A 27,109-nucleotide genomic window follows, 5' to 3' on the forward strand; every position below is an offset into this window, starting at 1 on the left:
ATAACCCGTCACTGGGTATTGCTGTAGACCTGCAGTAAGTAGACCAGTGGTTCCCAAGCCATTCCTAAAACTATGGCCACTACAAATGTGTAAAATAATGAATGCTAAAAATAATGTCAAACAAAGTGCAATTGGAGTGTTTGATGCACCTGTACTCCTTTCGTATATACTACAAAGACAATATGTGCGATAAACTCAGGGAATCGAATTCAAGAGACAGTGGAACATGTAGACCTATGGATAAATATTAGGGGTTCAGCTCTCACGGTTCAGTTCACGGTGCAGGACACGTGGTTTGGTGCATCACGTGTATGTGCAATCAAAAAAAAGAATAAGTTGTTTTTTATTAGACAGTATTTATATCCTTAGAATACAATTGGCAATGCTGTCAAAGCCGCTTTGTAGAATGTAAAGAAAAAATAGAAAAGAAATGGTACAGCAGCAAAGGTAAAAAATACATACATTTAAAAAAAAAGCTACAGTGCAGGCCATGCGCTCGTTAAGTGGTAGTTTCAGTTTCGCTTTCCGCACACGGAGGCTGAAGCACTCGGAGCAGCGCGTGTCATTTGAAGCTCGTGTTTCTGCGTGTACTTTTTTTCGGAGACAAAACTTTGGAGACGGAATATGGCCAGGATTGGATCTTACGCATGTGTCTGCACCTCGGACATTCAGCACTGGATCTATAATGAACCACAGCCTCGGTCACTGCAGGAGAAACTTAAACAAAGACGCGCAGATGTGTTTTGGAGGATGTAACTGTACCTGTGCGGAGCGTCTGCAGCTCCAGTTTAGCGGTGAGTGATGATGACACATCGGCCTGTTTGGATGCGCGCGCGCACACATACACACACACACGCGAACACATCGCCCTGTTTAGATGCGCGCACACGCACGGCAGTCAGATCTCGTGCACTCGCGTTGTTGTGACGGCGGGTTGTCCTCGGACAGCAGCACCACGGTCCATATGGACCCGTGGCCAATGCCCGCGGCGGGTGGGACGGTCACGTGGTGGCCTCTGGCCAATGGCCGCGAGCGGTCTCCCATCCCAGTCCTAACCAGGCCCTTCCCTGCTTAGCTTCAAAGTCGGTATGGGAAATAAACATGGCGGCGCCCAGGCGGCGGCCATTGAGATAGCGTTTTCTATAATAGATGACAAAACAGCCACAAAAAATGAGAAGAAAACAAGGATGTAAATGCAACAAAAAATTTGACAGAAACTCAACAAAAATGTGACAAAAATGAAAAAAACAAATAAAAAACAAAACAAAACAAAAAGGTGACACAACACAGCAACAACACGAGGAAAAATATCAGTTTTGTGGGTCTTAGCTTTCAAATGAGGTGCTACACAGGCCTATATAATAACCTAACCATTTGGTTTAGGCGGGTGGTTAGAGGTTAAAATATGTATTTGTGGAAGTGTCACAGTTACGCTAATTTGGGCCTGGCTGGTCAGAGTCCAGGGCTGTCTTTCAGTCCCGGTCCTGCCCCCGTTACTGCCCCATGTTCCACAAATAGCATCGTCATATCTGTATGTGAGTGTGAACATGGTCCCAGTTAACGCATGAAAACCAACCAGCAGCCGCCTCTATGCCTGACCATTAGAGCCTGAATGTCCCGTGGAGACGTTCAGATCCCTGAGCCAAACCTGTGCTCTCTCAGATGATCCAGCCTCTACACGAGCGGCGTCTGCAGCATATGCCTAATGGACGGTTTGGGCCTAAGCTGCGCTCTCAGCATTCCAACTCATTAACATCTAACATGCACCGAGGACCCAGGCTGCATAAGAACCATTCCTATTGGCAGTCACGTCCAGTCCAGTCCCAGCTCCTCCTGCTCACTGTCTCCATCTCCACCACATCTTTGACGCTCCACACTCTCGGGATTTGACTCTGTTTTTAAAGCCACTGCTGCTTTGCGTCAAAGTCTAACAATGAAATGGAGGGTGGAAATGTTAAAAGCCTCATAGCTATACGCACACCTGTCAAGTTTCGGATTTGGAAATAAGGGAAACTTTCCGAGCTGTCCCACCAGCCCAAACAAGACGGGTCAAATATGGTTGTTTCCCGCCAAAACAGGAGCCCTGACAGCTATGGCCACATGTCTGTTTTATTTAAGCTTTCCAATTTGACTAATGATCAGGTCTGACACAAAATGGAATTCAACCATTAATGTCTTTCTCCCCCTTTCAGCGCTTTCGTTCAGGATTGTTCTAGATTTGTCGAACGTTTCACGCGCTGACTGATGCGACCCCTCTGGGAATTGCCAAATACTGTAACGCCTCGAGACACTTTTTGGGGACGGCTGACAAAATGCCAAGAACCTCTTAGCGCCGTTGTTTGCTCCAGACGTGTTGAAGCTGCACATTTTTTTGGGTCCTTTGGGCTTCCTTTTGAAGGGTTTGGCAAACTTTTTTTGGCACATACAGAGCGGCTTTGAAATTCTCATGTCCCGAAGTTTGCCAGTGTGATGTCGAACACTGTCTGCAAGCAACCGCAGTGATCTTTCCAAATGAACGGGCTCTACGATGGGAGGAAAATCGTCATCAGATTCTTTAAACAAATGAGAAACATTCAAGGTGACATATGGAAATTTGATGGGCTTATATTATGAAGCCATGACCCTCTGAGCTTGTGTTCTGTCCTTATCCTGGAGGAGTATTTTGTTACACCACCACATCTCAAAGCCTTGGGGTATTCTCTAGACCAGGCGTCTCAGACATGCGGCCCGGGGGCCAAATGTGGCCCACGAGGTATTTTTTTGTGGCCCGCCAGAAGATTTCTTATTTATATTACATGCGGCCCGCCGGTAAATTGCATTGAACACATTAGAACTACATTTCCCATGAGGCACCGCGCGGTAGCGCCAATGCCGCTCTTCACTCCAAGGACTAGCATAGCGGACCGTGCGACGTGAGAACGACAACGTCAGACAGAGGAGAGAGATGCGGCGCTTCTGCAGACGACTTATCAACTTTATTCAACAAAGACACTAAAGACTAAAAGCAGCGACTGAGAGAGAGGAGCTTCTGAAACAGGTGGAGACTCAGAACGCCAGGGAGAAACTTTAGTTGTTCAATTAACATGTGCTGGAAAAGTTACAGCAGCAGAAAGACAAAAAGCACCTTTACCATCTTTACCTTTATGACTTTGCAAAGTGAACACTTTGTCCTGTGTTTAAAAGTGTCACAACAGTAAAGTGAGGAGCCTTTTCTCTCCATCTCTCTCAGAGCAACATCGTGAGCTCTGAGAAGCACATCATGTTAAATCATTTAAGCTTTATTAAGGACACATGTGCGACCACATGATCCAGAGTTAAATTAAAAATAAAGAATATGGAAATGTATAAAAAATACTGCAAATAATTACAGCAACATCCATCCACCCATCCACCCATCCATCCACCCATCCACCCATCCACCCATCCACCCATCCATCCATCCATCCATCCATCCATCCATCCATCCATCCATCCATCCACCCACCCACCCACCCATCCATCCATCCATCCACCCACCCACCCACCCATCCATCCATCCATCCATCCACCCACCCACCCACCCATCCAACAAGTTTGTTGCTGATTTTCAGCTCCAGTCCTTGGTTGGGTCTTTCTACACAACATTAAAATGACATCTGTCGTACAGTTTGCATTTCTTTCTAAATAGGCACAGACAGAGACTGGACCTGACTCCAGACTCACTGATGCCCTGAACCAAAATGAGATTTATTACAAAAACACTGTCTGAGTCTTAGCTTAAAAATGCTTAAAAAGAAGCTTAGAAATGTGCAGGTAGGTAATGTACCGTTTTCTTTAAGATATATTATAGCAACAATAAAAAGTTGCTGAATCATAATTGGCTTAATAAAAAAGGCTAAATCTGTTGCGGCCCCCAACCAACACTGAGTTTGCATGTTTGGCCCCCGCTCCAAATGAGTTTGAGACCCCTGCTCTAGACACACATTATTCCATGTTGATTGCCAGCCCTTCTCTGTTGTCTTTCTTGGATCAAACAAAAATCTCCACGGATCTGCATTTCAAATTTCTTCCAGTGTCCCGCTCCTGGCACGCGAACTATCGCCGTTTACCAGCGCTCTCCTCTCTCTCACGGGACCCGGCTTTCCTTTCAGAGCCCGCCGCCGCCGCCGCTTTGCATCCGGACCGCTCGGCAAAAGACGGACCGTGCGAACTGTTAACAGCTCGCTAAACACGTCCGCTTAATTCCACCCCACGCGCTCCCTTCCCTTTCCGCCGATCTCCATTGCTGATGCTCTCCGCCACTCTGCTCCAGACGCACACAAATCAATTCATAATGCCTCACTCCGATGTTCGGCGCTGGAAGTGTGGGAGCGTGTTGAGTGACCAATTTAGACCGGGATGTTTGTTTGGGTCTGACGGAATTATTCAAAAGCTCCGGCGAAACAGCACAAAACGCAGTAAGACAAGACGCTGCTTTGATTCGGGAAAAACAAACGCTTTTTTTTTCTTTTTTTTCTCTCCTCCTCGTTTGTTACTTGCTTCAAAAAAAAACAGCCAGGTGCATCTTCACCTTTCTGCTCGGTGTCTGCTAAAATTAGCCCGTTAGCGCTCATTTGAATCAATTAAAAAACGCCTTCGCAACAAACCGTTATCGCCTAAATAGATGTTAATGGATTAATAGTTCTTGCTGCTACGATGCCAAAGCTAATAATGTCTAATACAACACATGGCGCTTAACCAGAGCAGACTTTGATCCCAAACAGTTGGACATAATAAAATTGAGTTTGTTTTGGCACAGGGGGGAGTTTGAATTGTTCAATATCTGGCGTGATCTTGTAAAAGTCTGACATTTAGTGCCGCTTATTACCATTTCTTGAGACTTGAAGCGATGGCAAAACGACCGAAGCCAAAGGGTTGGATAACTTCTTGGATTCGAACTGCTGAGACAAAGCATGCACGGAAGATATTTGCTCAGCAGAAGCTAGTACAAAAATACTCATACTAATCAAAGTTGTTTTACTGTGTGTCCAAGAGTAACTGATGGCAGATGATTCAATGCTTTGAATAGTCCAGAAGGGAGGAGGGTTTAGTCAAGGCACTGTATGTGTGTCATAGGTCAGATTTACTCATGTTTGGTGATGGTGTGGTCATTTAGGTCAAGAAGACTTTGATTAAGTTTGTATTTGTAAAGGCACTTAGATGTGATATATAGATAGTTCGAACCTTACTCTCCCAGTGTTGTGAATCGAGTCCTGTCTCTCTTCTTCCAATCCCTCCTTTGTCAATTTTTGCCTGTATCTGTTTGGGATGTAATGATGCACTCAAGCCCCGATTCAACTTCCGATTTTAAGTTCCCGATTTTTTTACTTGTTTGTTTGTGTGGGTTTTTTTTTTAAGAAAATGAATATGTCTCATTTCATAACCAAAATATGTTAAATACACACATTTATCAGCCTAAATAAGATGTATTACAAAGTAAACATTTTGAGACTAATACTTGTTTGCCAAACTGCAACTTTCCTCTAGGTTTTTGTTGGGCATTTAGATTTTTTTTTTCATTTATAACTAAATTTACAGTGCAGAGTTTTTTGGTTTTCTCCGCAACCCGCAAATGCCTCACTGCCTGCTTTGTAATTATCATGAGGTAAAAGATCTGACGCCTCCCTGTAGATATTGGATTATTTAACAATTCATGAGCATTTCAGCTGCGTCCGAACAGGTCGGTCAGATGTTTGTCAGTTCACGATCTTGGAAACTTCAGAGACACGGAGTCTGAGACACGAGGACGTTTGAGGACGGAGATGGAAGTGACAGGAGAGATCTGGAGCTGGAGACGCATCTGGAGAAGAAGAAGGCTCACGAACACATCAATGGTGAGTTGTGCTTTGGTGTCGCTGTTGTTGTGAGTAAAATGGCGATAACCTATAGCCCACACATATAATATAATAAATGATGAGAGCGGTTTGGCACAGCTGGACGTTCAGTTCCTCCACAGGTGTGGCGGGGCTGAAGACCTGGGGCTGCTTTCCTTATCGCATGTGGGGATAATTTTGCAAACAATGTAATGAACATACCCTCAATGGGAGCTTGGGGGCGCTGTTTTAGCAAACGTCTTATATGGTCGTAATTAAGGGATAAGACAAACGAGCACTTGTGTCGTATGGATTTGGAGGACTTGTTGGTGAGGGGTGTGTTTGGGGTGCACTGTGAGGCGTGGGAGGTGTGGAGCTTGTCTTTGCTTCTGCGAGAACAAGTTAGCTTGTTGTTTCGAAAGGTGGTGCATAGCGAAGAAATGTGAGAATGCAACCTTTCCGGTCGGGCAAAACGGAGTCATTGAGGATGCCCTTCACATTGAAGGTTTATTTGTTTTTTTTTCAACTCACATTTTGAGCAGTTTAAATCGATTTGAAATACATTTTCGATGAATCATTACATCCTGAGTATCTGGTCTTTGTATTCAGTCCATTAGCTCAGTTTTCAATGTAATATCCTTACAAAATCCAAATGTGTGTTTGCAGATGGCACTTTAATAGTGTTGTCTACTGTTCCAGGCCCATTTGTGCTATTTAGTCTGAATTTTAACACACTCAGACACAAACCCTCACCACGTAGAGGCGGAGTAGGAAGTGCGAGCGTTCAGCAATGACTCAAGACCAGAGAGCATCAGGCTGGTGTTTTATCAGTGTCTGTGAGGCAAAGGAAATTGCAGTTTATCACATTGGGTCAAACCATCTCTGTAGAAACCCTCTGCATGTGGAAGCATCGCCCGACAAATCTCTAGCTTCTGTCTCATCTGTGTTACTGTCACTCGTGCTGTTCTAGGCAGATCCAGACCAGGCCTCACACATCCCCTCCACCCGCTCTCGTGATCCTCCGGGCGCTGCCTTTACCGGCTTGGACTGTGGATGTGGGTGGAGTTGAACAACTTCCCAGCACATATCAAACAGAGCTGATATGATTACAAACAGGCACGTATTAACAACCTGCACATGTGCGGGGGAAAACGTTCCACTCGAGCGTACACCGTATTTATTTTTCTTCTTAAATCGTTTTTTTTCTGACACACGGCTCAAAGAATGTCGACTTTCAAGGAGACTTTATGACTCGGGACATTCCTCTCTCTTTGTTCTCGGGTTACGCCATCCTCATATCATTACCGGGGCACCGTAAAAGATCGGATCGTAAAAAAAAGAATGGCGCAATGTTAAATCCTCAGCCAAACGCCTACCCCAAACCTATTTGTCATTGGAGTGAGGATACTGTGTCTGCTGTCAAGGCCTCTCATCATTCATGTGAGAAAACCCGACCTCAGAGAACGAGTCGCCGTCACTGTCGTAAATCCAGCTGCAGGCTTGTCAGCGGAGGGGAGCGTTCGCGTTACATCAAAATATGCACTGCAGGTGAGTCGGGTTTCGACGGCAGGTCTCAGATGTGTGGGAGAAAGGGAAACTTCGGTGGCTTCCGTGAGATAGGGAGTTGTCAGAGGCAGGAGGTGTGTTGTGCAGTCATTTCTTACCTCGGTGGCCTTTTTGTTCTTGTGGCTTTAATACATTTTGGTCTCACGTTATCTGTTAATAATGCAGTGCTATTAATCCAGGCATGATTGTGTTGCGTACATACTGCTTGAAGAGTTCCTGTGCCCTTGTTTTCCCTTGTTTTCCTTTCAAAGGTGTGAACAAGACAAGACAATTAGATTTATCTAACGTTCCATCCATCTAACGCCTGCAGTTCCTGAGGGTTGTTTTGCTTCACTTGGATGTGTGTAGTTCAGATTCCGTCTGCCTGTTCCGCACTCTTTTCAGAGGAATCTTTAAAGTCATTCTGGGTTTCACAGTTCAGCCGCCTTTACCAAACATTCACACCCTGCACTGTCATTTTGTGCAGCTACATTTTAGAACATTGGATAGATCTTTTTTGTGATTGCAAAATGAATCACAACAGAGTTCTCTTTGAGAGCACTCCCTTCCTTCAAATATAAAACATTCATTTAACATCTGCATAACTTTGCTGGAAGTCGTTATCGACCATAAACTCACATTCAAACTCAATGCTGAACACATATTTTCAAAATGTCAGCAACGCCTCTTTTTTCTCCGTAAACTCCACCCGTCCATTCTCGCCTCTTTCTATAAATGTTTCATTGAATCCATCCTCACATTCAACATCACTGTCTGGTTTGGTTCACTCACTCTCACAACATGCTCAATAAAATCATCAAAATCAGCAATAAAATCATGGGTCAGGAGCAGGACTCACTCAGGAGCATCTATGACTCCAGAGTTCTGAGGAAAGGAACCCAGATCTCCACAGACTCCTATGACTCCAGAGTTCTGAGGAAAGAAACCCAGATCTCCACAGACTCCTCACACACTCTGCACTCTCACTACGCCCTGTTGCCGTCAGGGCGCAGGTTCAGGTCCCGCCCTCTGGGGACAAAGAGGGCGACCTCCACTTTCCTCCCGACCTCCATCCGCCTGCTGAATAAATGACTGTGTGGACCTCGGTCTATCAAAGGCCCACTATACTGTTTTTTTAATGTATTTATCATTGCTGTATGTTGCTATATGTCTGTGGATGTGCTGTTTTTATCGGGCCCGTACTGGCACTTCTCCTGCAAATGAAGTTCCTAACGGATAAATAAAGTGAATTTGAATTTGAATGTGTGGACCGGTGATTTATGCTCTGGCCTCTTAGTATTTTGTGCTATATTTTGCGATACTAAGACTATTGACTTGTTGAAACAAAATGGAAAGAAAACTTGTTAACCTTTGGGGGTTACCTCTGGAGGTAATACAAGTGTTAATGGGATGATTGGGGGGTCTTTCATCCAAAAAAACACCAAAACTTCGCTGCCTCCAGGTCGGAGCCACCAATACACACTAATGGAATCACGAAGAAGAAGCTAACAGGCTAACGGGCAAAGCTAACTGCGAGCTAGCGCCACTTAAACAGTATCTACAGCCAAGTTTAAGTGAAAAAATGGTGTAATTGGATGTACAATATCCCTTTGTCTTTTCCCTTCGTGCGTAGTATTTACTTCAGGGGTGTCCAAAGTGCGGGGAGGGGGGAGGAGAGAGAGAGAGGAGAGGGGAGAGAAAGAGAGAGAGAGAGAGAGGAGAGGGGAGAGAGAGAGGGAGGGGGAGGAGAGAGAGAGGGGGAGGAGAGAGAGAGAGAAAGAGAGAGAGAGGGAGGAGAGGGGAGAGAGAGAGAGGGGGAGGAGAGAGAGAGAGAAAGAGAGAGAGAGGGGGAGGAGAGAGAGAGAGAAAGAGAGAGAGAGGGGGAGGAGAGAGAGAGAGAAAGAGAGAGAGAGGGGGAGGAGAGGGGAGAGAGAGAGGGAGGGGGAGGAGAGAGAGAGAGAAAGAGAGAGAGAGGGAGGGGGAGATTGGTCTGAGGGCCGTATTTGGCCCTCAGACCACTTTTTGGTGGCCCTCTGCTTCTTGCTGAATCGGGACACATCATCAGAGAAAGTCCTTTTTATTTGAAATGTAATAATTCTACACAATTCTAACTTAACAACTAACCTTTTACTGTGAGCCAGAGCTGGCATGAAGGTTTTGAGCAGAAATAAAGGTGTGGGACACAATTTAAACCTCTGCTAGTCAAAGGTTTTGCGGCACTAACCACCGATCTACGGCCCTTCACCCTGTGTACGCTTCAGTATGCGGCCCCCCATGAAAAAGGTTTGGACACCCCTGCTTTACTCTCATGGACAATTAATGAGTAAAAAAACACAAAATGCTACGACACCTGCAGTGGCGCTTATGGCCTCCAGGGGCATGAGTTACTTAGTTCTACTTTAAGCTCTGGTCTACTCAGGCAGTTCAGTTTATCGCCTTGCTTTCACAAACTACATCTTCCAGACTCTTGGCAGAATTTGACAGTTTTGACTTTTGTGTAGCAGATATTATTGAAAGGCTATATTTTATTTCTCAGATCCATAGATGAAAATACCCACAGCCCCGACTTCCTTTCAGCACCAAACGGAGCAGCCATTTTGAGTCTCCTCTCCTGGTCACCTCTAGATGCAGTGGGTCTTGTGCCTTCACTATTCATCAGACTCTGCATCCATTACCGGCTTTAGCGAACGCTGCGCTCGGCGAAGGTCACAGCTGCCGGGTCCCACCTGGAACACCGGCTCCTCTGACCCGGGGCCCGGCATATGGAGCCGCGGATACACTCCATGCGGCCCGGGAAGAAAACGTGTTCTCAAAGCGACCGGGGAATGTCGCGAAGTTTCAATGACAGGTGGTGATTTAATTATTGAAAGCACTCGGTTCAGCCGTAGTTTAACCAAGGATTTCTTTTTTCTGTGACGAGGAGCTGGAGAGATGCAGAAATGTGGCTGAAATATGAGCTCATGTTGCAGTGAGAGCTGAGCTTATGACCTTCAGTTTATATAGCCCAGTGGTGTCTGTATTATGTATGTTAAATTAACCTTTTACCCAAATCTATAAGCTTCTTGACTGGAAATCACAGCCGAAAGATCTAAACCGATCTTTTCCCTTTGTGGTTGCCGTGTTGTCGTCACTTTTTTCACTTTCTTTTGAGTTTTTGTCCTTTTTTTTGCTGCATTTTCATTGTTTTTGTTTTATTGTCACTGTTTTGTCCCTTTGCCTGTTCTTGTTTCTTTGCGCTTTTTTAAAATGGTGTTTTCGTCCCATTTTTGCCATTTTTCTCTTTGAGTTTGTGTCGCTTGTTTGCTGCACTTTCATCCTTTGACTTAAAAGTCTTTTGTTGCTTCTTTTGTTGCTTCTCTTTGGCTTTTTATTGCGTTTCTGTCACATTGTGGTTGCTCTTTTGAGGCTTTGTTTTTTTCTTTTTTGCTGCGTTTTCATCTTTGTTTTCTTCTCGCTTTTGACGCTATTTTCGTTGCTTTTAATTCAAGAAGCTTTTAGATTTGGGTAAAGCCAAACTGAAGAAAATGTGCTTGGTTCAGGTGGGGGGTTAATATGTTAAACAAAAAACGAAATTTAGCAATAAAAACAAGCCAAAAAACTTTTCACACCAAGCAACGCTTCCATGAAATAGTTTGACCCTTTCAATTAACCAGGACTAGATAAGGATTAAAATACATCCAAAGCGGATCTAAAATGACATAAACTGGACAAAATGGACTTTTTCAAGCTTTCCATCATGTTATTCTGTCACTCCCTCATTAAAAACATGCCTGAAGTGTTGCCTTGGCACATTCACGTATTTCTGAGTAATCTGTAAAAACTCTGATGGCGGCCATTTTAGGGATAGCTTTGCCTGAGTCCTCCTAGGAACGCCCCCACCTCCTGGAGACGCCTCCGAGCTTTCGTCACCAGCCGAGTAACCAACCACTGCTCCTCAGCAGAACCCCCTCCCCACTGATGCCACAGACAGCGTGTGGAGGGGGCGTGTCGGAAAGGCTCAGAGGTTCTTAAAGAGACAGAGGCCTATTTCAAGACATTCACTACAGCCATTTTGAGAGAGACATTTTATACAAGGCAGTTATTCTAATTTACTGCATTTACAGACCAACAGAAGGTTTGTCATCATTGTAGTGTGATATAGACTGGTGCTGTGGGACTGACAAAAGCAGAATACCCCCTCTTTAAGTAGTTGGAGAAACACTGACTTTGACAGTGGTCGGAGGCTGAGGTTTTGTTCATTAGGTCAGGCGCGGTCACAGGATAATGCACAGACATGAAAACACATCACACCAAATTGTAGTCATGGCCTAATTTGCATCTGTCGTCACGCTTACAGCAGCCGGTGTACGAGCGATCGCGATGCCGTCACGTCCGGGAGCTTTGGCAGGCAACATGAATGGATTAAATCAACAATTACGGTTCCATGACAGGCAAAAAAAAAACAAGGTCCACAAACGGAGCATTGCTTTTCTTCCGTCATTCGGATGTCTGGATGTCTCAGCTGTTTGCCGACCATTCACCAAACACATCGGGTGAAAATAGCTCGTCTTCCCATGTGACAACTGGGCCCAACCTTGCTTAGCTTGATTTCTCCTAAACCTTTTTTTATTTGTTTTGCTTGTGATGTCTTTCCACATATAGCCAGTTTCCTATAAGCGCTGTTGAAAAAACCCCCTTTGATGAAATGTGTCACACTGGCCCATCTCACTTAAAAACGAGCCTGTGAACCCTGGACTTTTCTATCCATTGTATCACTGCTGGATGTATAAACAACTGCACTACACAGGACTCCATCCCCGCCTTGCACCACCATTAATATTTTATGCCCGCGCTGGTCAAAATGCAGCCTCTTTTAATCAGGCCGAGCGGAAAAGGAGAAGGTGTACCAATTATTTTTCCTATAGAGCCGTGTTTCGGAGAATGCGTTCTCTGATACAGGATTCTCTAAGGCAACTAACACTCGGAATACAATGTGTTTGAGAGAAAACACCAATTAGCATACAAATCCCTTTCATGTGCGCAGCTCCTCGTATGGAACATCTACTGAGGGAATCGTGGCCCGAAAATATACAGAGGAAGCGTGCACATTGTGTTTGGAATTGTTTTTATGGAGGATGGTGTCTGTGGATGGTCTATGGATAAGTTAGAGATAAGGTTTTAAATGACGCAATTATATAACGACAGATCTAGATTACTTTGATCTGGAGCTCTAGATCTATTATCTGTTTCAGTAGCATCCAAATGTTGAAATACTATTGAATTAATGTACAGTCGTTGCCAAATGTCAAAATGGAAACTATGAAATGATGCACTTTCTCTTTACATTTGCGGGTTAGGTTTCTGATCTTGTTTTTCCATTCCTGATTCACCTCATTATTATCATCCAACAAGGACTTTTGCACAGTACAATCTGGTTGTTAAAGGGACAGGCCACCTTTTTTCCATACTGAGATATGTTCTTACCTGAGCTTTGACGAGTTCTTTAGGACCTGTCTGATCTTCCCCCGTGCCTTCAGTCACGTAAACACAGCGCAGACGGCGTTAGCATTTAGCCTCTCCCTCTCTCCTCTATAGCTCCAAAACAGGTCAAGATAGAAGCTACCAAGCTCTTACACGTTATAATACCAGGAGTAGTTCGAAATCCGCACAGTAAAGTGAAGATTACTGCACGGATTTCGAACTACTCCTGGTATTATTACGCCTTACAATATAGTTCCCCCTTTTATCCGCTTAGAAAATCCACATTGTTTAATTTTGTGTAATTATATTTTGTAGTGGAACACTTCACGTAACCATATTTAAATAGGGAAAACGTGGAAGAGCTTGGTAGCTTCTATCTTGACCTGTTTTGGAGCTATAAAGGAGAGAGGGAGAGGCTAAATGCTAACGCCGTCTGCGCTGTGTTTACGTGACTGAAGGCACGGGGGAAGATCAGACAGGTCCTAAAGAACTCGTCAAAGCTAAGCTAAGAACATGTAGCAATGAACCTCTTTTGGACCGAAATCTGTGGTTTGCTCCAAACTCCTAATCAACTTAGGAGCCCAGATGACTCCCCCACCAACAGGTCAACAGCCCCCCCCTGGACCGACTGTTGCCAGATAACAAAGACCTGATTTAAAAGATCAAAAGGGGATGGGGTTTTTATTGACACTCTACAGATGTGAAATTCCTGTGCAGACAAGGATATACGGGACTGTGAATTACGACCCCTTCGCAGCAGCCAGGAAGGTCAAACAAAATCCAATCGTCAGTGATTTTCCGTTCAAGGAACACTGATCACACCAGAAAACTATGGATGTTTAATTATTAGTTTCTTACATGACCAATCGCCAAAGTCCTACCAGGCTGAAAACCCTCGAGAAGAAAGAAGTCCACTGAAGGTCTGATTTTACTAGACCAGAGACTCTAACTCTTTTCATGTCTAGGTAAACCCGGGACGTGAAACAGAAGGAGTGCTGCAACCACATTGTGCTGCTAACTTTTCATTGTGTGACATGTGTATTTTCATCTGGATGTCAATATGTGAAGTGTTGTTACTTTATATCGATGTCTTACATTCCTACATTTTTAACAAGTTGGTGAAGAACCTACCTAGGAGGTAACAGTAAAACACGCCCCCCAGGACCGCCCATTTCCTCCGGGGATAAAAGCCAAAATCAATAGTGACCACGCTCTCTGATCCTCAACTGATCCTCAACTTTTCTTTTGTTTGCGTGTTGCTTTACGCTACGCCAAGCAACTAGCTTATTTTCAGACCCACGTGGTCCTGTAATTTTCCGAAACTTCGCGTTTCTTTCTTTTCACTTATATTTTTCCCTTTTGTTTATTTTAAGCTTATATATACGTATTTGTTTAAGTCGAACCTTTACTTTTGGGAGCAAGTCCTATACGTAAACAGAGACTCCACGTACTAAATCGTGATTTTTGTAACGTCGTTTTTGATCACCAATTTTTGCAATTGCAACACTCGAGTCAAAGCTCCCTTTTGGGTTCTCATCCGAAAGAACCACATCAGCCAAAAGCTGCCCTCACTGCCACACCAGCGCGCGCTCAACCACGCGCACGCGCCGGGCCTGCACGAACCACGCCAGGGAGACGCCGTGCCTGACGGGCGAGTCAAATCCACCAGGGGGAAGCCTCCGGAGACCCTTCGACGAGGGAAGACAGCGCACCTAGCTCCACTCGGGCGCTGATTCCAGGCTTACGACCCCGGACCCCGGACCCGCGGCCTCATAAACGCTGGTGTCGACCCTCCCGGGCCCGACTGCAGGTGAAATTTCGCTTTTCCCACAAGCTGTGAAAGTGCTTTGGCTACGTCAAGATAAAAGTTAAACTCAGTGTTGCAAACAACCCCCTTTTGAATTTTATTGCGTGATTTCGTTTTATAGCCCATTAGCTCTCGACCAGGGCAAAACCTTATTAATATCTAGTTAGACCAAGATAAGAAGGCGCTTCACCAATCTGTTAAATCATTCTAATGTCTGTTTATGAATTACATCTGAATAACGTGATGATTTAAGATTTGCTGTGTGTCCTTGAATAAATATGCAACGATAAGGTTTGGGTCATAGTGTATTTGTACTTTGGTTTCAGCAGTAGTTAAAGGAGTCAAGAACTTAACTAACTTCAGATTAATTAATCAATCAAATCATGAATTTCTCGGCTATAAAAGCCCTCTAAATTTCTTGAAAACTTCAAGATGGTGCCCCTTTAATTCTGAACTAACACTTTATAATAAATTAGATAGAGTTTAGTCGTAATAATTTTATTCCCAAACAATCTCCTTATCTATTACCTCGTAACAACGTAAGTGTAATTAATATACACGCTACATATTGGCGCTCCCGCGTGAGGCCTCCGATGCTGTTTGAAATCTATTGTGCATTTAAATCTACTACCCTTTCTGCTCAGCTGGCTGCTTTCGCGATAAAGTGCTGATGTTGTTTGAATGGCTATAGATTGTTGTTGCTGGTTGAATTGTGATCATAATGTGTTTGCTACCGTGGTTTAAACACGTGTAGTTGTTGTAAACTTTAAGGCCTTGGAGGCGATATTTTGTGTCATAACGTCGCGTTACACCGAGTTACTGATATTGTCGCCCCTTTTGCTACGATCTTATAGACACGATGCTCTGTCTATTTTGACGTGTAGCACACGCAGCCTAAACCTGAGAGGTCGCTCCTTTCAACTAAGCTGCGCGCCGTCAGTGTGACGGTGCCCTGACAGACTTGTCTGTCGCCATTCTTTGTTTAACGCAAAGACCCCAGTGGGCACGCCTCCAGAGGAGGAGTTGTGTCCACTCCCACGTGATCTCACCCCAACGAAGGGGAGGAGCGGCGCCCGCCCATTTTTCCCCAAATTGGGACGGCGGCTCCATCTCGTGGCCACTCATGGGTACTGAACTGTACCTCCTCTAGTTCCCAAATTGTCCTCAAAGCTCCTAGTATTTTCGCCCAATTACGTTCACAAACAAAATTTAAATTCCCAAATTGATACAAGAACAAAAGAGCTTCACCTAAAACTCATTTAACAACTTGTTGCTTGTGCTGTTTTGCTGTGCTAACATCTCAGAAAACCACCTGCTTTTGCATTGTTGTTTGACTTGTTGCTTGTGCTGTTTTGCTGTGCTAACATCTCAGAAAACCACCTGCTTTTGCATTGTTGTTTGACTTGTTGCTTGTGCTGTTTTGCTGTGCTAACATCTCAGAAAACCACCTGCTTTTGCATTGTTGTTTGGCTTGTTGCTTGTGCTGTTTTGCTGTGCTAACATCTCAGAAAACCACCTGCTTTTGCATTGTTGTTTGGCTTGCTGCTTGTGCTGTTTTGCTGTACTAACATCTCAGGAATCCCTACTTTTTCCTTGTTTTGGCTTGTTGCTTGTGCTGTGTCGCTGTACTTGACGCCTCATTAACCCCTGTTTTACAATTGTTTTAGCGTATAGTCTGTGCTGCTTGCTGCATGTGATAATCTGCTATAACCATTGCCTGTTTTAAACCCATGCTAAAGCACGTATAGTACTGCATTTATTACCTCAGTAAATCTATGTGCTTTGTTTACATGTGTAATACCTATTGTTAACAACGCTGCCGCATACTGCTATGCCCTTCTACTGAATGCTAATAATTGTACTGCCTGCCTTAGCACTGTTTTCTAAATATATGCTTTGTTGAATTTACCTTCTACATGTGTCTTTCATTCTGAACGGCATGAGTTGCTAACAAACGATATTTTGAGAATACATCTCTGCATGCTAACAGTGTTTAGATTAGTAAATGTTTGTAAAACATTAGTTACTAACCAACTTACAACTTTTAATGCTAACTTTATTAAGCTAAACAGCTGTCCGCCGCACACTTTTCCTACTCAAAACATTACATACTCTCACATATAAATAAATAATCAAGGTGTAACAATAGCACCTCCAAAGTGCAACCTTAACAATTTGAGGTGCACGTGTCAATAGTACAGTATTCATTACTGTACTTTTAAATAACGCAGTATTTACTACTGTATGCAGACAAACTCAAATTCTTCCAAAACATAGACCCGCACAATTTAAAATAAACATGTCAGGAGACCAGCAATCCCCAGAGGTAAGTATGAGGGACCCCCTCGAGCTACTCGAGGACGTTTTAACCGACATGACCACCAAGGTCATCCCTGGTTTTGCCGATGCAACCCAGAGCACCACTCCCTCTGAGCTAAACAATGTTCTAGCCGCTCTTGTAGCCGAAGGGTTAACGGCGTCCCTAAAAGAAAAGGACGTACCCAAATGGCTTGGTAAGATGGCTTTCATTTTACATGCTCAACTAAAACATTCAAAAGACCTGCTGAGGCAAAGTGCCGACCGACTTAAAAAGAAGTCGGAAGACACTGCCCGCCTGAAAAGGGAAAATGAAGCCCTACAATCAGAAAACGACAATGTAAAATGGAATTTAACCGAAACGGAAGGCAAAATACGGGATATGGAAGGCCAACTCCATAATGAGGACGAATCACGAGTTGGACTAAAGGAGACTATGCAGCAGCTGAGAGATGATCTCTACGACAGAGAGAAAGAGCTGGATGCTGCAAAACATGAGTGGGATGATGCCCTCAGCAACCTGAAAAGGAAAGAGAAGGAACTGGCAGCTTCTCATGAAGAACTAGTGGAACTAAAAAAGTCCCTACTGGTGCTCAAGCATGAGAGAGACCAACTGCATGCGGATCGAGACCGATCGGAAAGAAGATTGACTGAAGCCGCCCGGCAGAAAGGGGAAATTACGGATCTCCGGGAACAGGTAAAGCAACTTAGAATCCAAGGTAATCTCGATCAAGAATATATGTCCCGCCTCCAAAAGGAGCTAAGATACTCCTCAGGCGCAGTTGGAGGACAAACAGAGGGACGTGAAGGTGAGAGATTAGGCAAAAACCTCGATCTCACCGAGCTGAAGGCCGACCCAGAGGGCCAGCCTCCTAGTGGCCCAAAAGCCGTAGCTTCCACGCCCAAACAGTTGCGTTTCGACCTCGGGGTTGGAGACCCCGAGCTTTTACCCGACGTTAGGCCCCGCTCGTCCAGCTTTCTGGACAGCCGACCTGCCTATGAACCTAGCAGCTACCCCAAGAAACCCCAGGGGGTTCGCACGTCTGGGGATAGGTCCCCTGACTTTAGAGACGACCGTAGCGAACGTCGACTGTACCGTGACGATAGAAACCCCCGCCCAGACTTTAGGGACGATCGCAGCTCCCGCCGCGACATTAAGGGTAAAACACCCGACCTTGGGGACGACCACGACGAACGCCGACTTGACCGCAACGCTAGAAACCGATCACCCGACTTTGAGGATGACCGTAGAGAGCGTCGAGCCTACCGGGACCCTAGAGAAAGATCCCCAGACTTTAGGGATGTCCGTAGCTCTCACCGCGACCCTAGGGACAAAACCCCCGACTTTAGGGACAACCGCAGCTCTCGCCAAGCTTACCGTGACACGAGGGAAACGTCGCCTGACTCTAGAGACTCATCTAGGGACAAAACTCCCGACTTTAGGGACAATCGCCGCTCTCGTCAAGCCCACCGTGACCCTAGAAACACGTCGCCTGACTCTCGAGACTCAGCTAGGGACAAAACTCCCGACTTTAGGGACAATCGCCGCTCTCGTCAAGCCCACCATGACCCTAGAAACACGTCACCGGACTTTAGAGACACACTCAGGGACAGACCAAGAGACTCAAGAGACTCTAGAGATAATTCTGCTGACCACGCCCCTCGAAACCGCTCCAGGGACAGACACCCTGACGACGGTGACGCCAGACCCCGCTCCATCAGATACTCAGACTTTGTCGGATTTATCAGTGACCTTAGAGACTTGGACCGGACCTCAGGTGGACTCCCCTCAGGTAGACCTAGTCCCGGCCTCTCTGAAAGGGACTTTGACAAAATTGCACGTCACGTCCCGCGCTTCGACCCGAAACCCGGAGTCGTCAACGAAACGACTGCTTACCTTAACGACATCGACTACTACTTAGCACGAAGACCAGGCGCGACAGTAGAGGACAAAATTTACGCTATTAAGCTTACCTCTACTAGAGCTGTGTCCTCCTTCATCGAACGTCAATCGTTACACATCCGTCAGGACTATGCACTCGTATGCAAGGCACTTAAGGATGAGTATCCTGACAACGCCATTGATGTTGGCCTGACTAGCGCCCTCGCAATCAAGCAGGGACGCCAAGAGAACACTGAAAGCTATTACTATCGTTTAAGGACTGCCTTCTTTGGATCCGGGAACCAAGAAAATCAGGAGGAATGCAAAAACTTTAAAGCGCTCTTTATTCAAAACCTGCATCCAACGGTTAGCCACCACCTGGGAGTAATGGCCAGCCCTGCAACCCAGACTAGCCGTCAGCTCAGAGAACTGGCTAGTAGAGCCTACGCCAAGCAACAGACCAAAACACAGGGCTCTGTTATGGCCGTCGACCAGCCTCAAGACTTCGAAGGCACTCTAGAGCACGAACCTGAAACTGAAGTAACCGCTCATAAGCCTTCTAAGTCAAATAACAACTGGAACAAGGGGCAGCCGAAAAACAATCAAAACTTTCGGCAAGGACGAAAGTCTAACTATAACCAAAACGGCTCCAGCCATGATACAGGTAAGAATTATAACCAAAACTCGGGAAATGACGGCAATCGTTACCGTAACAACAGTAACAACAGTAACAACAAAAGGTGGAGTCAAGGTAAGAAAATTGCAAACCATTCAGGTAAGGAAAACACGTCAGGAGCGCACGACCTCCTGAATCCTAAAAACTTGTCAGACGTTAGTAAGCAAGACATGGAGACAATTAAAAACATCCTTCAAAAGAGCAATAAAAAGAAGAAAGACCTATTCACTTTAACATCAGTAAGCATGGTAGAAAATGAAGAAGTCACTGACCAGGAAGTGAACGAGGAGCTATACTTGGAACCCGAAACAATCGACCCCAACGAGGGCCCGGACACCTTCCAAGAACCTCAGAGAGATGAATATTCCTCCTCTGAGAACGAGGAGCCAACATCACATAACTCTGTAATGGTGGTGCAAGTAAGCTCCATCTCAGACACCCAGGATGATGACCCATCCATCATCCACTTTAAGCCACCGTTCCGACATTTTCTAGGTAATCTTTCTGCAAAAGGACCGGGCAAAAAGCTCTATCTCTCAGCCAAACTGGAAGATAGAATGGTCCACGACGCTCTTCTTGACACTGCCGCAGATATCAGTTTGATATCAGCCAACCTTTTTAGGTCACTGCAATCCATGGCGCGGCGCTCACACCGTGAGCTCAAGCCCCAACCTTGCTTCCTTGAAATACAGCCGTATTCCGACGATCAAACAGTCCTAACGGAAATGGCATTAATAAAACTTACCCTGGGACCGATGTCTCTAATCCATCCCGTGTACATTTCCCACCTTAACTCCATCCCGCTGCTTCTAGGGCAGGACCTCCTTAACCGCTTTGAACCACTTATTGATTTTCAAAGATTGAAAATATGGGCGCAGGTGCGAAAACCGCTGCCCGTCTGTTCTCTTGACATCCAGGGCACTCGCTCTGAGGTACAGTGCTGCGTTCTTGATGCTCAACAATCTGTTGAGGCAACCCCAGGCCAGGCCACTTCTAGCCCTAGGCCCAGTCTTGATGAGCCCTTGAGCTCCAGAGACAACTACCTGTGTACCGTTGACTCCCTTACGGACACCCAATGCCCTCGAGTCATAAACGGCTTAACGCTGGAAGAATCTCCAGTCGACGATGTCGTCTTAGCCCTATGGGCCGATCGGTCTGCCATCAGTCTGGACATGTACAATGCCTTAACACAAAAGAACTCAAATTTATCTTTAATCGAAAAGAAATTGCGCTTTCCAGCAGACCCCACGCCCACTGAAGTTATTCAAGCCATAGGCCGCACCTCTCTCTCGGTGCAGTGGAATAACCGAAGGTTGAACCACAGTTTCTTAGTGGTCCCAAACCTTCCACACCCAGTTTACATTGGCAGTGACATCTTAGTCCGGCTGGACGTCCAAGTTGACACCCTAAACAATGTGCTGTGGTCCCTCACTGGTGTGAAAAACCATCTTGATAAGCCTTCTCAAGAAAGCATGAAAGCAGGACAAGTCATTCCTGAAGCATGCCAGGTAAACACCAGGGACAACTTAACACTGCCTGCCAACTCGGCCAAAATAATTCAGCTGGATGTTGCCTTAGGACAACAAATAGACAATGAACAAGCTTTCTTTCAACCCTCTCGGTTGTTTTCCAATCTAGGTCTGTCACTCGCTGCCGTGCCACTGGTAAAGCTGAACCATCGTTCAGTCCAGATGGAACTACAAAATAACACGTCAGAGGACATCCTTATTCCTAAAGCAACCCCTCTCGGTTGGCTAATTGATAGAGACTTTCATGACTTTGAACTGAGACTGACAGTCATTGGCAATCTCCCACCATCACTTCTTACAAGCCAAGGTACTGACATTACTTCCACGATACCGTTGGGAGCTATTTCCATAGAGTCTGTTCTCCCCTTGACCAACGACAACGTCTGTCGTGTCGATCTAACTAACGTCCAGGAAATGGTTGTGCAGACAGTTTCACTTTTGAACGTCGACTCCGCCAGCCAAAAGTCCTCAACCGACACTGCTGAAACAGTAGACGGCGGGACTGCGTCAGACTTTAACTGTCAATTAGAAAAAGTATTGGCAGATGCTGACGCCATAGAAACAGAAGATGAACGTAACCAGCTGCGCGAGCTGCTTTACAAGTACCGATCCTTCTTTTCGACAGACTCAGCGGACTGTGGACTGACAAATATCCACACAATGCGCATTCCAACACAGCCTAATGCGCCTCCAACCTTTGTCCGCCAGTATAAAATCCCACTAGCTTCTTATGAACCGGTTCAGGGAATTATTGATGACCTTTTAATAAAAGGGATCATCCGCCCTTGTAACAGCACGTACTCGGCCCCCATCTGGCCAGTCCGTAAGCCTAATGGCAAGTGGCGTCTGACGATTGACTACCGTCAGTTAAACAAGCGGGTCCCACTCTCGCGATGGCCAATGACCCAGCTGTCTCAAGATCTTCCCAAAGTGCGAGATGCCAAATACTTCTCCACCCTTGATGTGGCTTCAGGCTTTTGGACCATCCCGGTCCACCCAGACGACCAGCATAAGCTGGCGTTCACTTTTGCCAACCGGCAATACACCTTTAACAGGTGTCCATTTGGTTTCGCTAACTCTCCGGCAGAGTTTAACATCTTTTTGAACAAAGCTTGTCCCGATGCCGCCAGCAGGGGCACTCTAATTTATGTCGACGACATTCTTATCAGAACAATAAGCTTTCAGGCACACCTCCAAGAAATTGATCACGTTCTGGGCCAACTCACCACGGCTGGAGCAAAAATCTCACTCTCAAAGTGCCAGTGGTGTAAGAAGAAAGTTAACTACGTCGGCCTTCTGGTAGGCCCTGACGGAGTTGAACCCCAGGTAAGTAGAATCCAGGGCATTGAGAATTTAAAAACACCCTCAACCGTCTCAGAACTCCGCAGCTTCCTCGGAGTCTGCAATTATTCACGACAGTTCGTGGAAGACTATGCTGAGCTGGCTAAACCCCTGACAGAACTCCTTAAGAAGGACACAGCTTTCTCATGGGGTCCAGCTCAACAAGCAGCCATGCTTGCTTTAAAACAAAAACTGTGCACTGCTCCTTGCCTGGCTTACCCAGACATGAACAAAACTTTCCACCTTGAGGTGGGCTTCTGTAAACACAGCCTCAGCGCTGGGCTCTATCAAATCCACGACTCAGATAAAAGAGTCGTTGCCTATGCAAGCAAAACCCTTGCAGGTCCCGAAATTAAATACACAGACTGTGAAAAAGCTCTGTTGGCCACAGTATGGGCCGTGAAACACTTCTCTAACTACATGGGGGGTCAAAAGGTGGTGGTTAACACAAACCACCAACCCGTCACGTTTCTGGCGAGTCAACGCATCAGAGACGGAGTGGTGACAAATGCCCATGTGGCAACTTGGCTCATGGCACTCCAAAGCTTCGACATTGAAGTACACTATGCCCAAAATCACAAATCCTATCTGGGCATGGAATTAGCTGCCTGCCAAAAGTGCGAAAACGACACTCCGGCTTCAAACATCTCTCCTATAGAGCCCGCTGCTGCCACACCGACACGTCACCACTACTTTGACCATAATGCATGTGTGAAAATGACCACAGCTTACGTCGATGGCTGCTCATTTCACCACGAAACCCTGGTCCAAGCTGGAGCAGGGATCGTGTGGCTTGACGACAACCCATACCAGCCACAAACCTTCAAACTGGGAGCCCAGACTTCACAGTACGCTGAAATTGCAGCGGTGCTAATCACCCTCCAATTGGCTGTTGCCAAAGGTGTGACTACACTGCTCATCTGCACTGATTCCAACTATGCTAGGCTAAGCTTTTCATGCCACCTTCCGTTGTGGAAAACCAATGACTTCATAACGTCAGCGAGAAAGTCGGTAAAACATAAAGACATGTTCATAGCTTGTGATCATCTGGTTGAAACCAATGACATGCAAGTCTATTGGAAGAAAGTACGTGGCCACTCTCGAGTGCCCGGTCCTGACAAGGACCTGAATGACATGGCAGACGCTTTGGCCAAACAGGGCGCACTGAGCGGTCTTCCCTGGCACTTTCAGCCAGACACCTCGACACAGGTGCCCCTTCCCGCCCAACCCACCCCTACTGTTTGCGCCGTCACTCGCGCTCGTGCCTCGCCTGCACCTGAAGCTCGGTCGCCGGTCACGGCCTCCGTCGCTCCCGCTTTCTCGGATGCCGATCTGGTTTCCCTTCAGGCTTCTGACACTGCCATCCAGAAACTGGTACTGTTTCTATCTGACCCTGCCGCCTATCCTCTTACCGCAACGGACGTCAGTGCCAACGCCCCGTTAAAACACCTTTGGCATATCCGAGACAAACTCCAGCTGCGTCAAGGGCTGCTTGTATACGTCTCTGAGGCACTCACCACACCTGCTTTCGTGGTGCCTCATAGCCTCAGGGGGGTTATGCTGACACATGCCCATGACGCCCCTGCAGCAGGACACAGAGGTGTCCAAACAACATACCAGGCTCTAAGACAGGTAGCGTACTGGCCACACATGCAAAGCGATGTGGCACAGTACATCAAAGGTTGCTTGGTCTGTTGCCAGTTTCAACCGGCCAGACCCCTCCATCGTGCGCCCCTACAAAAGAGAGGCATCTCATTTCCATGGTCAGACCTGCAAATTGATTGGGTCGGACCTTTAACTAAGTCCACCAGAGGCAACAAGTACATCCTCATGGTAACTTGCGCCTTCACTAAGTGGGTGGAGGGGCTGCCAGCCACAAATGACACCGCACAGACCACAGCATACCTGCTCATGAACCACGTTTTCTCTAGGTTTGGTTTGCCATGCAAAATCGATTCCGATCAAGGCACTCACTTCACAGCCGAAGTGATGAAAGAACTGTGGCAAACACTCGGCATAAAAGCCGCATTCCATGTCAGCCACCACCCAATGGCCTCAGGCCAAGTGGAACGAACTAACCGAACCGTGATTGAGATACTAAAAAAATACGTGGCCACCAATCAAAAAGACTGGGACGTTAAACTTCCCCTAGTCTTGATGGCAATCAGGGCCACGCCCCACAGGGCGACCGGAGTGTCCCCCTTTGAGCTCATGACCGGTCGCCAGATGACGATGCCTCTGCACCTTCTCTACCAACCAGGAGAGGCCAGCATTGCGACTGCGTACACCACGCACCAGTACATGTCCGATCTCCAACAGCACCTCAGAGCCACTTTTGCTTTCGCCCAAGAAAAGCTCGGCCAAAGTGCACAAGGCCGGAAGGCCTACTACGACCAAAAGGCGTCACATGACGAACTACAGGTCGGAGACAAAGTCTGGTACTACATCTTCGCCCACCCAGTGGGACAGACCAAAACCGGTGCAGACAAGCTTATCCGTAAGTTTCTCCCACGTTGGTCCGGTCCCTACGTGATCGTGACCAAACTGTCCTCCGTGGTTTACCAAATCAAAATCACAAAAGGACGCAAAGAGCCGACGCTCAAATGGGTGCATCGCAATCAGATAAAACCTCACACAAACCCCATGGGACATAGCGGGGACGACACCGTTCCCCAATAAGTCTTCACACACTAACCACTAACACGGCCAGGAAAATTTCACTAACTTTTCTTGACCTTTGCCTGACTACACACACAATACTAAACCCTCTTTTAAACAAGTGAAGCTCATATAAATTCTTCCAACAAGCCCTAAAGGTCCTTTGTTTCTCTCACCAGGAACATGTGGCTGAAGCTCCTCCTCCTAACGGTCTGCCTACTAGGCTTGACAAACCCTGAGGTTGTTGAGCCAGGACCGATCTCCGGGATAGTGCTAAAAGACCAACCCGGATTATTGATAACAAACACCCGCCTGCACACTCAGAAGGTGTTTGTGAGATTCAACCCCAAGGATGCATGTAGGAGAAACGTGCCAATTCCCGCCGCCCTCACCAGTTGGGCTGGAATCAACTGGAACTTAGAAGCCGTCAGACATGCAGAAGCTGACATAACTCACATGCTCCGGCAGTTGGAGAAGTTTACCATAACCCAGGCAGAGCTAAGAGGTCCAGATCGACGCTCCAAGCGATTTATCGGAGCGATCTTAGCCGCAGCCGCTGGCGTGGGCACCCTGTTTAATATGGGCATGTCCACGGCCAACATGATTTCACTTGCCGCAGTAAAACGCCACGTTAGCGAGCTCCAGGACGAAATACCCGTCATTAGAACACAGATCAACCAGCAACAGCAAGACCTGTTGACCATAGGCAAAACTCTTCAAGGCACTGTGTTGGTGGTCAACACCCAAAGTGTTGCGCTGAATAATACTATCCGCGCTGTAAATGCCTTGCTGTCCGTCCTACAGGTGGACTACGCCCACACTCAAATAGTCACTGCATTAATGAATGATTTATTGCGCGACATCAGCTCCTCGATTGACAGCCTGGCAATGAGCAGAATTCCCCCGTACCTTATCCCTCTCACTCTAGTACAGGGCATTCTCACCACCGCCACGCGTGACATAATCACGCCTCTCCAAGCACACCTAGCCTACACCCTCGGTAGCGCGATCCCCATTTTTGTCAACGCGCAGGCTGGCGAACTCGCGTTCATTTTAAACTTGCCAATTATTTCAGCCAGCAACATCTACCGTCTGAAGGATGTTGTCAACGTGGGGTCTTGGCACAAAGACATACACGTCAAGGTGCAGACACCCTCCGTCGTAGCTTACCACGACAGTAACCCAGGCCTTTACTTGGCCCCAAATTTGCGCATGTGTATACTAACCAAAGACATCCACTATCTTTGCCCTAGCAAACCTTTTGTGCGTGACAGCACCGATGGCATTTGCGGCCTTAAACCCATGTCACCTTCCAGCAAATGTCCCACCACAGTTACTGCCCGTAACCGTGTTACGGAGACCCAGGCTGAAATCGTTGGAAGACGATGGTTAGTCAACACGCCCCTGAACACAGGGACATTGACATACGACCAGCACGACACCTCCTCACGGGTCGACCTGCCCGACCAATCCTTCTGGGCAGATGTCCCTCCAAACGCAATTCTGCACATTGGAGACATGGCGCTATATCATCTTAACCCCGACCAGTACGAAGCTGACATCGAAGTGTCAGAGTTCTTTGCAAACAGAGACTTGGAGCTGCATCCAGCTACCATGACTCAAGTGAAATACGAGGGCACTCAGCTCATCGATATCGCGCCCCTAGACGAAAAGATCAAAGAAATCGAAGCGCGCCCGTTGGCCTCCGTCCAGCCTATCGTATATGCATGGTCCACCCCTGACACTGCGATCGCCGCCTCTGTAGCAATAAGCTATGTGCTAGCCATCATTATCACGGTCGTCCTGGTTAAGCGTACTAACAAACTGAAGTACCACGTCCAGCAATGCTCGCAAGGCGTAGAGCGACTTACTCGTAGGAAACGTGCCGCACCCACAGAGAGACGCGACACATACCGCGCCAGTACGATCGGGGAGACCGTTGCCTACGATGTAGATCTCCAGGAGTATGAAGACCTCCAGGGCCCACGCAACCTCGAAATTGTGGCCCTTTAAATTTATTAGGACTACCTCGGGAGGTGCAACGCTACTCATCGCGCTGTAGAA

Source organism: Gobius niger (assembly GCF_951799975.1).
Source record: "Gobius niger genome assembly, chromosome: 15".
Classification (NCBI taxonomy): Eukaryota; Metazoa; Chordata; class Actinopteri; order Gobiiformes; family Gobiidae; genus Gobius; species Gobius niger.